We start from the raw sequence: 16178 nt of genomic DNA, 5'->3' as shown, positions 1-16178 counted from the left end.
GTACACACACACAAAATATACCAGGTGAGTACACACACACAAGGTATACCAGGTGAGTACACACACACAAGGTATAACAGGTGAGTACACACACACACACACACACACACACACACACACACACACACACACACACACACACACACACACACACACACACACACACACACCACAGATCCTCTCACCCACGGAACAGCTTCCCACACCAGCAGAATGCTCGCCAAGAAAGGGACATGAAAATGAACAGAAGAAAGTGAGCTCAAGGCGATGTACACTAACATAGATGGGATTACAAATAAAACAAGTGAACTTGGAGAATGGGCACTAGAAGAAAACCCGGACATAATAGCACTCACAGAAACAAAGCTAACGAAAATCATAACAAACGCAGTGTTTCCACAGGGCTACTATGTAGTGAGGAAAGAGAGAGAAGGAGGTGGTGTGGCTTTGCTACTAAGAGAAGGTTGGAGTTTCGAGGAGATGGTAATTCAGAACTGTGAAGGTTTCAGTGACTACATATCAGGCACCATAGCAACTGGAGGACAGAAAATTATAATAGTAGTCATATATAACCCCTCACCGAATGACAGAAGACCCAGGCAGGAATATGATAGAAACAACTTGGCCACCATCAATATAATAGAGAGAGCAGCTTCTGTGGCTAGCAGGAACGGATCCAGACTTCTAATCATGGGAGACTTCAACCATGGGAAGATAGATTGGGGGAACAGAGACCCACATGGAGGCCCAGACACATGGAGAGCTAAGCTGCTGGATGTGGCAACAAGAAACTTTCTAAGTCAACACGTCAAGGGACCGACAAGAATGAGAGGAGGGGATGAACCAGCCTTGCTTGATCTGATATTTACCCTAAATGAGTCGGATATAAGGGAAGTTAAGTTGGAAGCTGTTACGGACCCGAGCCCAGCGTCCGAGCACGGAGCAGTGACGACCGTGCCATCTGTGGGTCAGCTCCCGAAATCCCCTCCAAATGGACAGCGCCATCTAGTGGGAACAGGATATACCAGCCACGGGGGCTGGTTTCCCGTCCTGATCAGCTCATAACACAGCCGCTTCTGACCTCTGGTGAGGTGATGCTTAGACAGCAACGCCATCTATGGAGTGGATAGGTGGGCGTTTGTGTCTAAGCCTGTAAGTGAGGTGCCCTAGAGTGTAACTAGTACTGATGACGTGTCTGATTACAGAGTCGACCTGGGACTGCTGAATTGGACGGTGGATCAGTCTACCCAAATCAGCCGAAGAATCTCCACGTGTTTGCTGCAGCAGCTGTGAGTCACCCCCCGGATGAACACTGTTGTGTTAGCCTGCCTGTGAGGTGGCAGAACCAGGGATTGTCGTACCCGGGGCTGACTGGTGGAGAAGACTAACCACTGGGGTGTTGTGGTGAGGAGAGTGATCTGTGGAATCACACGAGGCTCCTGCCTAGGGCTCGCAACCCTAGTATCGGTCGTGGAGTGGCCTACGCAGCGTTGCTGATTGGAACCTGCCAGCTAAAGGCTGGATTTGTGGTTGACGGCCTCCACGACGGTGCACCCAGTGGGACTGTGATTTGGCTGGCCTGTGGCCGGGGTAGACTCGCTGGGAGAATCTAAGGATTCGTCGAGAGGCCACAAGAAGAGAACCAGGGCTACTCGTCTCGAGCACCGTTAAGCAGAGCATCTTGTGTCTTCGGAGGAAGACAAGTGATTGTAAATACGTGTAGTTATAGTAACAGTGTGTGGCTGTTTATATATTTATTTATTGGTGGTGGTGAATATATATTTAATTCTGAGCAGTTTTATCCCTTCCCCTTTAATTTACTTGCGTTACGGAACACACCTCTTGAAAGCCACTACTAGCTTGGGGCCGGATACCCAAACTCTACTAACATCAGAGAAAGAACCCAGTTGCGACCCGAACAGGGGCTAATCGGCTGAAGAATGGGGCTAACAGAAGCCCCATTGGGAATGAGTGATCATAGTGTATTGAGCTTTGAGTACCTGGTTGAGCTGGGAATTATCACCCCCAAAAAAGAACTGGGAACCAAAGGGCTGGCGTACCGAAAGGGAAACTATGAGGAGATGAATAAATTCCTATGGGATATACATTGGGACACAGAACTCGGAACCAAGTCCGTACAAGACATGATGGACTAGGTCACCCAGAAATGTCAGGAGGCTGTAAGCAGGTTGGCCCAGCCCGACAGGAAAAAACAGAGAAGCAAAGGAAGAATCCGTGGTTTAATATGGAATGTATGAAAGCAAAGGAGCTGAACAAAAGGGCATGGAGGAACTTCCGTAATAACAGAACACCAGAAAGTAGAGAGAGATACCAGAGAACCAGGAACGAGTATGTCAGTGTGAGAAGAGCAGCTGAGAAAAGGTATGAAAATGATATAGCTAATAAAGCCAAGACTGAACCAAAGCTACTACACAGTCACAGCAGGAGGAAGACAACAGTGAAGGAACAGGTGATGAAACTTAGGGTGGGCGAGGACAGGTACACAGAGAATGACAAAGAGGTGTGTGAAGAACTCAACAAAAGGTTCCAGGAGGTCTTTACAATGGAACAGGGAGATGTCACGGCGCTAGGAGAGGTGGCAGCAAACCAGGTGACCTTGGATAGGTTCGAAATTACAAGAGATGAGGTCAAAAAGCACCTATTGCAACTGGATGTGAGAAAAGCTGTTGGGCCGGATGGAATCTCGCCATGGGTATTGAAAGAGTGTGCAGGAGCACTTTGCTTACCACTCTCCATAGTGTATAGTAAGTCACTGGAAACGGGGGACCTACCAGAAATATGGAAGACTGCTAATGTAGTACCAATATACAAAAAGGGTGACAGACAAGAGGCACTGAACTACAGGCCAGTGTCCTTAACTTGTATACCATGCAAGGTGATGGAGAAGATTGTGAGAAAAAACCTAGTAACTCATCTGGAGAGAAGAGACTTCGTGACAACCCATCAACATGGGTTCAGGGAGGGTAAATCTTGCCTTACAGGCTTGATAGAATTCTACGATCAGGTGACAAAAATTAAGCAAGAAAGAGATGGGTGGGCGGACTGCATTTTTTTGGACTGTCAGAAAGCCTTTGACACAGTACCCCATAAAAGGTTGATGCATAAGCTGGAGAAACAGGCAGGAGTAACTGGTAGGGCGCTACAGTGGATAAGGGAGTACCTAAGCAATAGGAAGCAGAGAGTTACAGTGAGGGGTGAGACCTCAGACTGGCGTGAAGTCACCAGTGGTGACTGTTACATCTAGAAAGGGCAGCTGTCCTGTTTGCGAACTTCTACAGCTAGGTGTCCTGTTTGCGAACTTCTACATGGGTACCATCGAACAAAAGGTCTTAGTCGACATGAACTTGAAACCGGCCATATACTGCAGGTATGTTGACGACATTTTTACACAGGTACCTGATGTCAGACATCTGCAGGAGCTGAAGCAGGCATTTGAGCGGAATTCTGTGTTGCGTTTCACTTACAAGATGGAGAAGGATGGGAAGCTGCCCTTTCTAGATGTAACAGTCATGGAAAGGAGCGGAGGTTTCCACACTGCAGTCTACACTAAGGAAACAAACATAGGAATGTGCCTCAATGCCAACAGTGACTGCCCAGACAGGTACAATAGGAGTGTCGTTAACGCTTATGTCGACAGTGCTCTCAGCCACAGCTCAGGATGGAAGCAAGTCGATAAAGAACTCTGTAGGGTAAGGCAGGTCCTAGTCAACAACGGCTTCTCCAATGGTTTCGTTGAAGACATCATAAGAAGGAAGGTGAAACGCCATGCAACCTCTGAAGAGACAACTAACACAACACCTGTACCCCCTATTAGACTATTTTACAGGAACTTCTTTTCCACAGCACATAAAACGGAGGAAAGGGTCCTGAAAGATATTGTTAATAGAAACGTTATCCCTACAGACAAAAATCAGAAGATACAATTGACGATCTACTATAAAACCAAGAAAACGGCCAACCTACTCATGAGAAACTCTCCAGACACAAAGCAGAACGCTTTAAATGAGACCAATGTCGTCTATGCCTTCAAATGCCCACTTGGGGACTGTAAGCCTCAAAGAATTCAGTATATAGGCAAGACAACAACATCTCTTTCCAGGCGATTAACGATGCATAAGCAACAGGGCTCCATTAAGGAACATATAATCTCTTCCGACAACCAGACCATCACCAGAGAAGTCTTAACAAAAAACACGGAAATCATTGATAGATACAGCGATAGCAGGCGGCTAGATATCTGCGAGTCACTACACATTAAGAAGTCGACACCAGCAATCAACAGCCAATTAATGCACAACTATATTCTACCCACTTCAAGACTCCGCACCAATATAGAAGCATCAAGAAATATGGGCCAATAGGCCCTTTGCAGTTACTTCCATTCTTCCCTTTAACTTACAAAATATTATACCCAATGTTTCGTGTTCTGTCTTGTGTTGAAAGTTTGTTTTCACCTCATCCAAAACTGTTGTAACATATCAACTCACCCAAATGCAGGTATAAAATCGAAGATGTTTAAGCTCCGTTCAGTTATAAGTTGTGTCTGTGTAAACTAAAGTCTTTGAAATGTAATAAGTTTTACGAAACGTGCTCAAGTGTCGCGTCAGACTAGAAATAAAAATGAATTTTGGAGAATTGATTTTTCAGTTACCATGAGCAGTGAAGAAAAATATAAGAAACATTGAGAAAATTCGTGTTAGAATTATTAATCTTACTTTTTCGGTCATATTTAATAATATATATATATATATATATATATATATATATATATATATATATATATATATATATATATATATATATATATATATATATATATATATATATATATATGTCGTACCTAGTAGCCAGAACGCCCTTCTCAGCCTACTATGCGAGACCCGATTTGCCTAATATGCCAAGTTTTCCTGAATTAATATATTTCCTCTAATTTTTTTCTTATGAAATGATAAAGCTACCCAATTCATTATGTATGAAGTCAATTTTTTTTTATTGGAGTTAAAATTAACGTAGATATATGACCGAACCTAACCAACCCTACCTAACCTAACCTATCTCTATAGATTAGGTTAGGTTAGGTAGCCGAAAAAGTTAGGTTAGGTTAGGTTAGGTAGGTTAGGTAGTCGAAAAACAATTAATTCATGAAAACTTGGCTTATTAGGCAAATCGGGCCTTGCATAGTAGGCTGAAAAGTGCGTTCTGGCTACTAGGTACGACATATATATATATATATATATATATATATATATATATATATATATATATATATATATATATATATATATATATATATATATTGGTGTATACTGGCAGCAGGTTTTCTTTCAAACATGTTTCATTGAATATGACCGCATATTCTGTATTAATTATTTTCTGGTTTAGGGCTTCTATCCCTCTAACTATTTTCTTAGCATCAGGGCTTAATTGAAATAGGAGTTCTCCAAAACTCATTTTCGTACTTTTAAGGTGAAGAAAAGAAGTGATTTACTATAGAGTGTATTACACTTATTTTGTATAATTTGCACGACGTTTCGAACCTCCATGGTTCATTCTCAAGTGAACAGATCTTACAATACTAGTTGATTTTATACCCGCATTAGGTCAGGTGATAATACAATGAAGGTGAAAACATGGGGGGATACATAAGGGATAAACATAGGGGCTGCAGAAGGCTTATTGGCCCATACGAGGCATCTCCTATCTAAACACAAAGATTAATCCAGTGTAATTGGCCTGTTATGTTGGACATTGTCTTCTGTGTTGGCATCGATATGTTCTTGTCTTGTCCTTACTCTCATGGTGGGTAGAGTAAATAGTTCCGTGATTTGGGTGTTCATGGTAGGTCGCTCTATTCTTATGTGAATTGCCTCAAGAATTTGTAATCTTCTTGAATCTTGGGTTTTGTCTATTATGCAAGTATTCTTGTTCAACATTTCTCTTGTTAGAGTAATGTCATGGGCTTGTCTCATGTGATTCCTAGGGGCACCAGATTGAAGATGGCATGTCAAACGCCTCGTCAGCTTAGTCGACGTCATACCTATGTACTTACATTGAAGGTTACATCCTTCGTGGGGGCAAGTGTACATGTATACAACGCTTGACTGCTGTAGAGGGTTCTCCGTCGGCTTCGGGCTGTTTTTGATAAGGAGTTCGGAAGTCTTCTTGGTTTTGTAGAATATTATCAGGTTTATGTTTTGGTTAGGAGTAGTGCTTTTTACTCCTTTACGGATTATTTCTTTCATTATTCTTTCCTCTTTTATATGTTCACTGTGCATGGTTGATTTGTAATATAATTTTATTGGGGGTGTTGTGGTTTCTGTTCTAGGTTCTGAATTATACCAACGGTCCAAGTGTCTTCTTATAGCAGCGTTTATTTCCGCGTTGCTATATCCGTTGTTCACCAATACCTGAGTTACTCTTTCAAACTCTCTACTCACGTTGCTCCATTCAGAGCAGTGGGTAAGCGCTCGACGAATATAAGCATTGAGAACACTGGTTTTGTATCTTTGGGGGCACTCACTTCTACCGTTCAGGCATAATCCTATGTTGGTGGGCTTGGTATATACGTTGGTGCTTAAAGAGGTCCCTGTTTTTGTTATTAGTACATCCAAGAATGGCAGACTGTTATTTTCACTGTTTTCATGTGTAAATCGGAGTACTGACTCTCTCTCTAGGTGTCTTTTTAGGTCAATTAGTTCATCTGAGTCTTTTACTATTACGAATATGTCATCTACATAACGGCAGTATACAGTTGGTTTTTGTCTGCTACTGAAGACCCTATCTTCGATGGTTCCCATATAAAAATTAGCAAATAAAACTCCTAAGGGGGAGCCCATTGCTACTCCGTCTATTTGTAAATACATGTCTCCTTGTGGACTGATGAAAGGGGCTTCCTTTGTACATGCTTCGAGAAGACTTTTCAAGTGTGGCTCAGGTATGTCTAATTTGGGGGTGCTCTCGTCTCTGTATACTCTGTCCAGTATCATTCCTATGGTTGTGTCGACTGGGACGTTGGTGAAAAGGGATTCAACGTCCAGGGAAGCGATGATTCCATCGGGCTGGGTAGATTTGATCAATTCTAGGAAATCTGCTGATGATTGTAGACTAAACTTACTTGGAGTGTATGGAGTTAGGAGTTCATTGAGTTTCTTTGCCAGGTGATAAGTTGGGGTTGGTATTTGGCTGATTATAGGGCGTAGTGGGTTACCTGGTTTATGCGTCTTAACATTGCCGTAGGCATATCCTAAGCCATAGTCGCCTTGAAGTTTATTGAAATGCACACTACCTTTCTTTGCGTTGATTGCTGTAATTGTTTTGTTTACTTTCCGCTTAAGGTCTTCTACGGGGTTCCTCGTGATTCGTTGAAATTTGGAGTCGTCACTTAAGATGTCGCTAATTTTGTTCATGTATTCATGGGTAGGAATCAATACATATGCTGCTGTTTTGTCGGCTTTTCTTATTGTTACGTCTTTCAGATTTTTTAATTGTTTCGCTGCTTCTTTCAGTCGTGGGGTTAAGATTGTAGATGAATATGTTCCTCGTTTTTTCCCTGCTTCTGCAAGTAGTTCAGCTTGAAGTGTGTCAGTGGTGATGACTTTTTTGTTGTCTTCTAGCTTATGGATATCGTCCAGAAGCATTTCGATTTCCAGGCGTTTTTGATGCATCTTTGGTTTAGATAAGAATTGACAATTTAGACCAAGATTCAAGAGGTCTCGTTGGTCCTGGGTAAGATCATAAGAAGTCAGGTTAAAGTAGCCATCTTTCCCTCTAAAAATCCCTTGTCCTAAAGATGGCTACTTTAACCTGACTTCTTATGATCTTACCCAGGACCAACGAGACCTCTTGAATCTTGGTCTAAATTGTCAATTCTTATCTAAACCAAAGATGCATCAAAAACGCCTGGAAATCGAAATGCTTCTGGACGATATCCATAAGCTAGAAGACAACAAAAAAGTCATCACCACTGACACACTTCAAGCTGAACTACTTGCAGAAGCAGGGAAAAAACGAGGAACATATTCATCTACAATCTTAACCCCACGACTGAAAGAAGTAGCGAAACAATTAAAAAATCTGAAAGACGTAACAATAAGAAAAGCCGACAAAACAGCAGCATATGTATTGATTCCTACCCATGAATACATGAACAAAATTAGCGACATCCTAAGTGACGACTCCAAATTTCAACGAATCACGAGGAACCCCGTAGAAGACCTTAAGCGGAAAGTAAACAAAACAATTACAGCAATCAACGCAAAGAAAGGTAGTGTGCATTTCAATAAACTTCAAGGCGACTATGGCTTAGGATATGCCTACGGCAATGTTAAGACGCATAAACCAGGTAACCCACTACGCCCTATAATCAGCCAAATACCAACCCCAACTTATCACCTGGCAAAGAAACTCAATGAACTCCTAACTCCATACACTCCAAGTAAGTTTAGTCTACAATCATCAGCAGATTTCCTAGAATTGATCAAATCTACCCAGCCCGATGGAATCATCGCTTCCCTGGACGTTGAATCCCTTTTCACCAACGTCCCAGTCGACACAACCATAGGAATGATACTGGACAGAGTATACAGAGACGAGAGCACCCCCAAATTAGACATACCTGAGCCACACTTGAAAAGTCTTCTCGAAGCATGTACAAAGGAAGCCCCTTTCATCAGTCCACAAGGAGACATGTATTTACAAATAGACGGAGTAGCAATGGGCTCCCCCTTAGGAGTTTTATTTGCTAATTTTTATATGGGAACCATCGAAGATAGGGTCTTCAGTAGCAGACAAAAACCAACTGTATACTGCCGTTATGTAGATGACATATTCGTAATAGTAAAAGACTCAGATGAACTAATTGACCTAAAAAGACACCTAGAGAGAGAGTCAGTACTCCGATTTACACATGAAAACAGTGAAAATAACAGTCTGCCATTCTTGGATGTACTAATAACAAAAACAGGGACCTCTTTAAGCACCAACGTATATACCAAGCCCACCAACATAGGATTATGCCTGAACGGTAGAAGTGAGTGCCCCCAAAGATACAAAACCAGTGTTCTCAATGCTTATATTCGTCGAGCGCTTACCCACTGCTCTGAATGGAGCAACGTGAGTAGAGAGTTTGAAAGAGTAACTCAGGTATTGGTGAACAACGGATATAGCAACGCGGAAATAAACGCTGCTATAAGAAGACACTTGGACCGTTGGTATAATTCAGAACCTAGAACAGAAACCACAACACCCCCAATAAAATTATATTACAAATCAACCATGCACAGTGAACATATAAAAGAGGAAAGAATAATGAAAGAAATAATCCGTAAAGGAGTAAAAAGCACTACTCCTAACCAAAACATAAACCTGATAATATTCTACAAAACCAAGAAGACTTCCGAACTCCTTATCAAAAACAGCCCGAAGCCGACGGAGAACCCTCTACAGCAGTCAAGCGTTGTATACATGTACACTTGCCCCCACGAAGGATGTAACCTTCAATGTAAGTACATAGGTATGACGTCGACTAAGCTGACGAGGCGTTTGACATGCCATCTTCAATCTGGTGCCCCTAGGAATCACATGAGACAAGCCCATGACATTACTCTAACAAGAGAAATGTTGAACAAGAATACTTGCATAATAGACAAAACCCAAGATTCAAGAAGATTACAAATTCTTGAGGCAATTCACATAAAAATAGAGCGACCTACCATGAACACCCAAATCACGGAACTATTTACTCTACCCACCATGAGAGTAAGAACAAGACAAGAACATATCGATGCCAACACAGAAGACAATGTCCAACATAACAGGCCAATTACACTGGATTAATCTTTGTGTTTAGATAGGAGATGCCTCGTATGGGCCAATAAGCCTTCTGCAGCCCCTATGTTTATCCCTTATGTATCCCCCCATGTTTTCACCTTCATTGTATTATCACCTGACCTAATGCGGGTATAAAATCAACTAGTATTGTAAGATCTGTTCACTTGAGAATGAACCATGGAGGTTCGAAACGTCGTGCAAATTATACAAAATAAGTGTAATACACTCTATAGTAAATCACTTCTTTTCTTCACCTTAAAAGTACGAAAATGAGTTTTGGAGAACTCCTATTTCAATTAAGCCCTGATGCTAAGAAAATAGTTAGAGGGATAGAAGCCCTAAACCAGAAAATAATTAATACAGAATATGCGGTCATATTCAATGAAACATATATATATATATATATATATATATATATATATATATATATATATATATATATATATATATATATATATATATATATATATATATATATATATATATATATATATATATATATATTATTAAATATGACCGAAAAAGTAAGATGAATAATTCTAACACGAATTTTCTCGATCTTCCTTATGTTACTTTTCACTGTTGATGGTAATTGAAAAATCAATTCTCCAAAATTCATTTTTATTTCTAGTCTGACGCGACACTTGAGCGCGGTTCGTAAAACTTATTACATTTTCAAAGACTTTAGTTTACACACACTCAACTGTAACTGAATAGAGCTTAAACATCTTCGGTTTTTTATACCTGCATTTGGGTGAGGTAATATGTTACAACAGTTTTGGATGAGGAGAAAACAAACTTTCAACACAAGACAGAACACGAAACAATGTGTATTGAATGGAACGCACACATACCGATAAATCTTTGAACGTCCTTTTTAGACTTTAGTACTGGATACTCCAGAATGGCACTGATTTTTTCTTGTCGAGGTAACACTTTTCCTTGGCCCACTTCATAACCAAGGTACGTCACTGTGCCTTGAGCAAAATGACACTTTTTAACATTTAAGGTAAGATTTGCCTTTTTCAAGATTGCGAACAACTGGCGTAACCTAGCTATGTGGTCAGCCCAATTACTGTCAAAGAGCACGATATCATCTAAATACGCCCGACAATTTGGCACCTTAGCGAGCAGAGAGTTCATGAGTCTCTGGAACGTGGCAGGAGCATTACGCAAGCCGAACGGTAACACTTGATACTCAAAAACACCCTCGGGTGTCACGAACTCAGTTAGTTATTTAGCACGTTCAGTGAGTGGGATTTGATAATACCCCCTCGAGAGGTCGAATTTCGAGACGTACTTGGCATTTCCCAGCTCGTCGATGCAGTCCTCGAGGAGGGGCAGCGGATAGGCATCCACAATGGTCACCTTGTTGAGCTGCCGATAGTCGGTGCATAATCGCCAGGAGCCGTCTGGTTTAGAGACCAAAAGGCAGGGCGAGCACCAAGAGCCCTGGCACAGCCGGATGAGGCCGTGCTGGAGCAAGAAGTCGACCTCCTTCCGTACGATGGCCTTCTTTTCTGGACTCATCCGATAGGGTTGAAGGCGAATGGGAGTGTAGTCCGTCAACTCGACATCATGGCAAATGGCATCAGTCTGGGTCGGGACCTCCCCGAACAGACTGGAGAATTCATCAACCAACGACTGCACCTCTTCACGTTGGGCCATCTGCAAATGGGACAGTCCCTCCTCCACAGCATTCACAGAACTAGAATTATTGAAAATGAAATTAGTTGGGTCCCCAGAACAATCATCCCCTCTCTCACTGGTAATGGAAACATTGGTTAGTGCAATGGGCCTGGGGCCCTGGAAATTCTTCAGCCGATTTACATGTACGAGCATTACCTGGTTACGTTTGTCAGAGTGCTTCACTTTGTACGTGAGGTCCCCAGTCTTTTCTGTCACAATGTAGGGGCCTTCGTACTTGTGGGACATAGTGTTCCCTAGTCGAGGCTTTAATACCAGGACAGGGTCGCCAGGCTGAAATACCCGTAACTTAGCCGTAGCATCGTTTCGGTCTTTCATCTTTTCTTGGGCCTTCCCAAGATACTTTAGTGCAGCCGCCTTGCAGTCCTTGAGTCTCTGGTGGTGTTGTGCAAAGAAAGCCGAACCTTTGGTTAACGTTACGTTCCCTAACAGATTCTCCTGTAACATTTGCAAGGGTCCACGAACTTTATGGCCAAAGACTAACTCAAAAGGAGAACAACCCAGTGAACTTTGTAATCCCTCTCTAGCCGCAAACAAAACATATGGCAAATTCTCATCCCAGAAGGTGTGGGAACTCTCGCACGATGTCTTCAACATCTGCTTCAGAGTTAGATGGAAACGTTCAATTACCCCCTGACTCTGTGGATGGTATGGGACGGAAACCTTATGAGTTATTCCATGGTCCTTACAAAATTGCTAAAAAATATCAGACTTAAAGTTAGTACCATTGTCAGTTTGCACGACCCGAGGCAGTCCAAAAGTGGAAAAAAATTGCAACATACGAGCAACAACAGTTTTTGCTCGGATGTTCCTTACAGCAAAAGCCTCTGGGTAACGAGTAGTGATACACATCATTGTGATTAGGTAAATATTACCAGACTTAGTTCTAGGTAATGGTCCAACACAGTCCATTACCACATGAGAAAATGGTTCCTCTGGCACGACAATAGGCCTTAGAGGAGCTTTAGGTGGAGTCTGGTTTGGTTTCCCAACCAGTTGACAAACAATACATGCATTACAAAATTTTGCCACATCGCTTTTCAGCTTGGGCCAGAAAAAATACTTTAAAATTTTGTGATACGTAATATTTATACCTTGATGTCCCCCCATAGGATCATCATGAGCAGCTGCCAAAACTCTTTCTCTATAGCAGGTCGGCAACATAACCTGTTGGACTACCTCCCACTCATTTGACACGGGAGCACTCTGTGGTCTCCATTTTCTCATCAAAATCCGATCATTGTAGTAGTACCCAGTTGCTGCGTCTACAATTTCCTCCATAGAGACAGCTGTCTCATGACAATCTGCAAGAGTGGGGTCAGCTTTCTGTAACTCACTCAAGGAGGCATCTAGGCCTTGGTCAGATGCCATTGGCCGAGGCTCAACAGTGTTCTCCTCCACCTCCCCACTACTCTCGGTAGATGGCGGTGGCAGGCTCTCCACAATGTCCTCGGCCACGTCATCGAGTCGAGCCATGAATGTGTCCGCGAGGTCCACTTGGTTTTCACCACTCGGAAAGCTCCTCGTGTCCTCGGGATTTACCACCTTGGCAAGCACAGGGCTGCCCTTACATTTAAGTCCCATAGACCTGGTCACCGCGCACGCAGGGTACACAACATTATCCTCTGCGGCGGGTGGATCCAGGCAAACCTTAGGGGTAGGCAACATAATAGGCAGTCTGGAGTCCCCTGCTAAATCATTACCAACTATTACATCAACATTAGGGAAAGGTAGGTATGCAGTGACTCCGACTGTACAAACACCCTTGTGGAAATCAGATTCCAGGGTAACCTTATGGAGGGGTACTGCTCGAGTATCACTAGTGACACCCTCGACCAGTACCACCTCTCCAGTGTCGAGAGTGTTGGCACCTTGCAACGCACTCTCTAAAATTAAAGTCTGGATGGCACCGGTGTCTCGGAAGATCACCACGTCCTTCCAGGAAGAACCCTCAGACAAAAGTAGTCTCCCTTTCGATAAGAATGGGGTAAGCAAGTCCAACCACTGTGGGTTGGAGGTCTTACTCCCTAACCCTTCCGAAGGCCTCAAGCCCTGTGTCACAACTAGAGCATTGGGTCTTTTTTCCGGGTACAGTTGCCAACAATGGCTAATAGTGTGGTTTGGACGATTACAGTGACCACAAAATCGTCGGGGAGAAGAGACATTACTAACAGAATTACCCTTCGGTTCACCCTTAGGTGCCGTGGGGCTAGACACTTTAACAGGGTTAGTTATGTCTGAAACAGAAGGTGCATTAGTTAAAGGGTTAGAATGAGCTGGTCTGGACTGGCTGTGGGTATAAGTTTTGCTAAACTGTGGGGTACAATTATTTTTATTGGGCCTTTTGCCCGCCAATTGGTAGTTTTCTGCCAACTTGGCCAAATCCCCTATTTTAGAATTTACCTCTACCCTTCCTCTAATGTAATGTGAAACATTCTCTGGCATAATATCTATAAAATGCTCCATTAAAACTAGGTTTCTGAGAGCCTCGTATGTTTCGGCTTTCGCCGAGCGAATCCATCTATCAAACAATCTAATTTGATCATTAACAAATTCAGTGAGTGGTTGGTTGTGAGTAGGCCTAAGGTTGCAATAAACTTGGCGGTGAGCTTCAGGAGTAATTTCATATGCCCGCAAAATACATTCCCCTGACTTTATCATATTCAAAACACTCGTCGTCAGGCATGTTTATAAAAATATCTTGTGCTTTACCCCTAAGTCTTCCCTGTAGGATTTTCACCCACTCTTCCTTTGGCCAGTTCATGGACATGGCCAATCTCTGAAAATGGTTGAAAAACCTTTCAGGGTCTGACTCGGAAAATTCAGGCAAATTATGCTTTTTCTCATAATGCCTGGGGTTTGAATCCCCGGCAGGTGGAGGTCGAGTGGCATTCGCTCTAATTCTAGCCTCCTCGGTTTTGAGTCTTTGCTCCTCTAATTTTATTTTTGCTAACTCTAGAGCTAATTCTCTATCCCTATGAGTTGCACTTTCTGCTTGGCTAGGCTGGCATAAAGGTGTATCACTTGCCAATAGTTCTTCATCAATACAATGTTGTAATATTTCATTCACCAAAGTCCACTTTTTATCCACGTCATTTAATTCTAAGCCAAATTCCGTGCCTAACAATACTAAATTAGACTTGGTAAGTTTCTTTATCTCTACTGCTGAAGGCTCCCTTGCCAGTCTCTGCATTTCAGATGACATCACTAATAATTTTAGCTCCCAGCCAAAGAAAAAATTAAAAAATAAAAATTGGAAAAAAAACAAAAATTTGCACGGCCCCTAACACAAGGCCACACTAACCTTAATCGTGAAGGGATCCAGCTGGGTGTCCAGTAAGTGCAAGAATGTCCTTTGCTAGATGAGCTGGACCCTAGGCTAGCACACAACCGTTCTGCGGAAAACAAAAAATTTTAGTTTTGGCACTCAAGAATCTAATTTTTTACACTTATATGTTCCTCCCGGACTGGCCAACCACTTGTTATAAATAATATTGTGTGGTGGGCTTCTATGGGGGACTGGTACTATTAAGGGGTAAGGGTAGTTAGAAGACAGAGTATCAAATATGGGAGAGCTAAAAGGCCCGGCCCCCAAAATAAACTATCCACAGTAATAATACCTTGCTACTAGACCATATATGTCAGTCTAAGGGTTGATCAATGCACTCACACACAGGAAGAAGGGATACTCTATAATATACATGTACTTATTTATTACATGTACATGTACTTATTTATTAACCCCTTAACAACCCCCATGTACACTCACACCAATAACAATAATAATAATAACTTTACCACACTACCTTACGTTAAAAAGCCTTGGTCCACTTAGGCAGGATACAAGGTTTACACTAAGAACAAGCTAGGGTAAAGTACTACTGGATAAGCACTGAAGCTCGATGCAGCTTAGGGTAGAGACACCACGTGGGACCCTAATACAAAACACAACACTTAGGGGTACCCAAAACACTGGCAAATACTACCCCCAGGTCTCACCAATCGTTACTACCAAAGTAGGCACACTTAAACACCATACAATACTTAACTTAATGGTACAGGAACTTAAGGTAAGGGAAATAAGTAAGAGGAGAAGGGAGGAGAGTAGGGGTGCAGCCACAGAGTAGGTCTCGTCCCCACGAACGCCAGCCAGAGAAGAACGCTCCTAGCGACCAGCTAGGCCTCCCGCATGTCGTGGTGGCGGAAGGAGCCTAATTGATCGTGCAGCTAAGCACATTAAAGATCTTCCCCTATGCAACGTATTGTTACTTACAAATGATTAAAGTATTAGTAAACATAGTTGGTGCCTATGTTATTATTTAATAATCCACCCCCAGCTCAGTCTTTAAATGCTCTTTGAGAAACAAGAATAGTCTTACGTCTGGCAGGGAAGATACAAACAATTGCCGCTCGTGATGCACTCAACTGTACTACCAGAAAGTTTAATAGCTCAATTTTGACCTCTGGTTTCCACTGGAGAACCCAGGGTCGTAACAACAACAATGATCAATCAATCACTCTATCAGTCCTAGAACACATACATCTGTAGGTAATCCAGCCTACAATTGTAACTCTAAACTTCAGTATAAAACACTCCTTGACATAAGAATGCAAACAATCTC

Source organism: Procambarus clarkii, chromosome 84 (assembly GCF_040958095.1).
Source record: "Procambarus clarkii isolate CNS0578487 chromosome 84, FALCON_Pclarkii_2.0, whole genome shotgun sequence".
Lineage (NCBI taxonomy): Eukaryota > Metazoa > Arthropoda > Malacostraca > Decapoda > Cambaridae > Procambarus > Procambarus clarkii.
Note: the sequence above shows the minus strand (reverse complement) of the source record.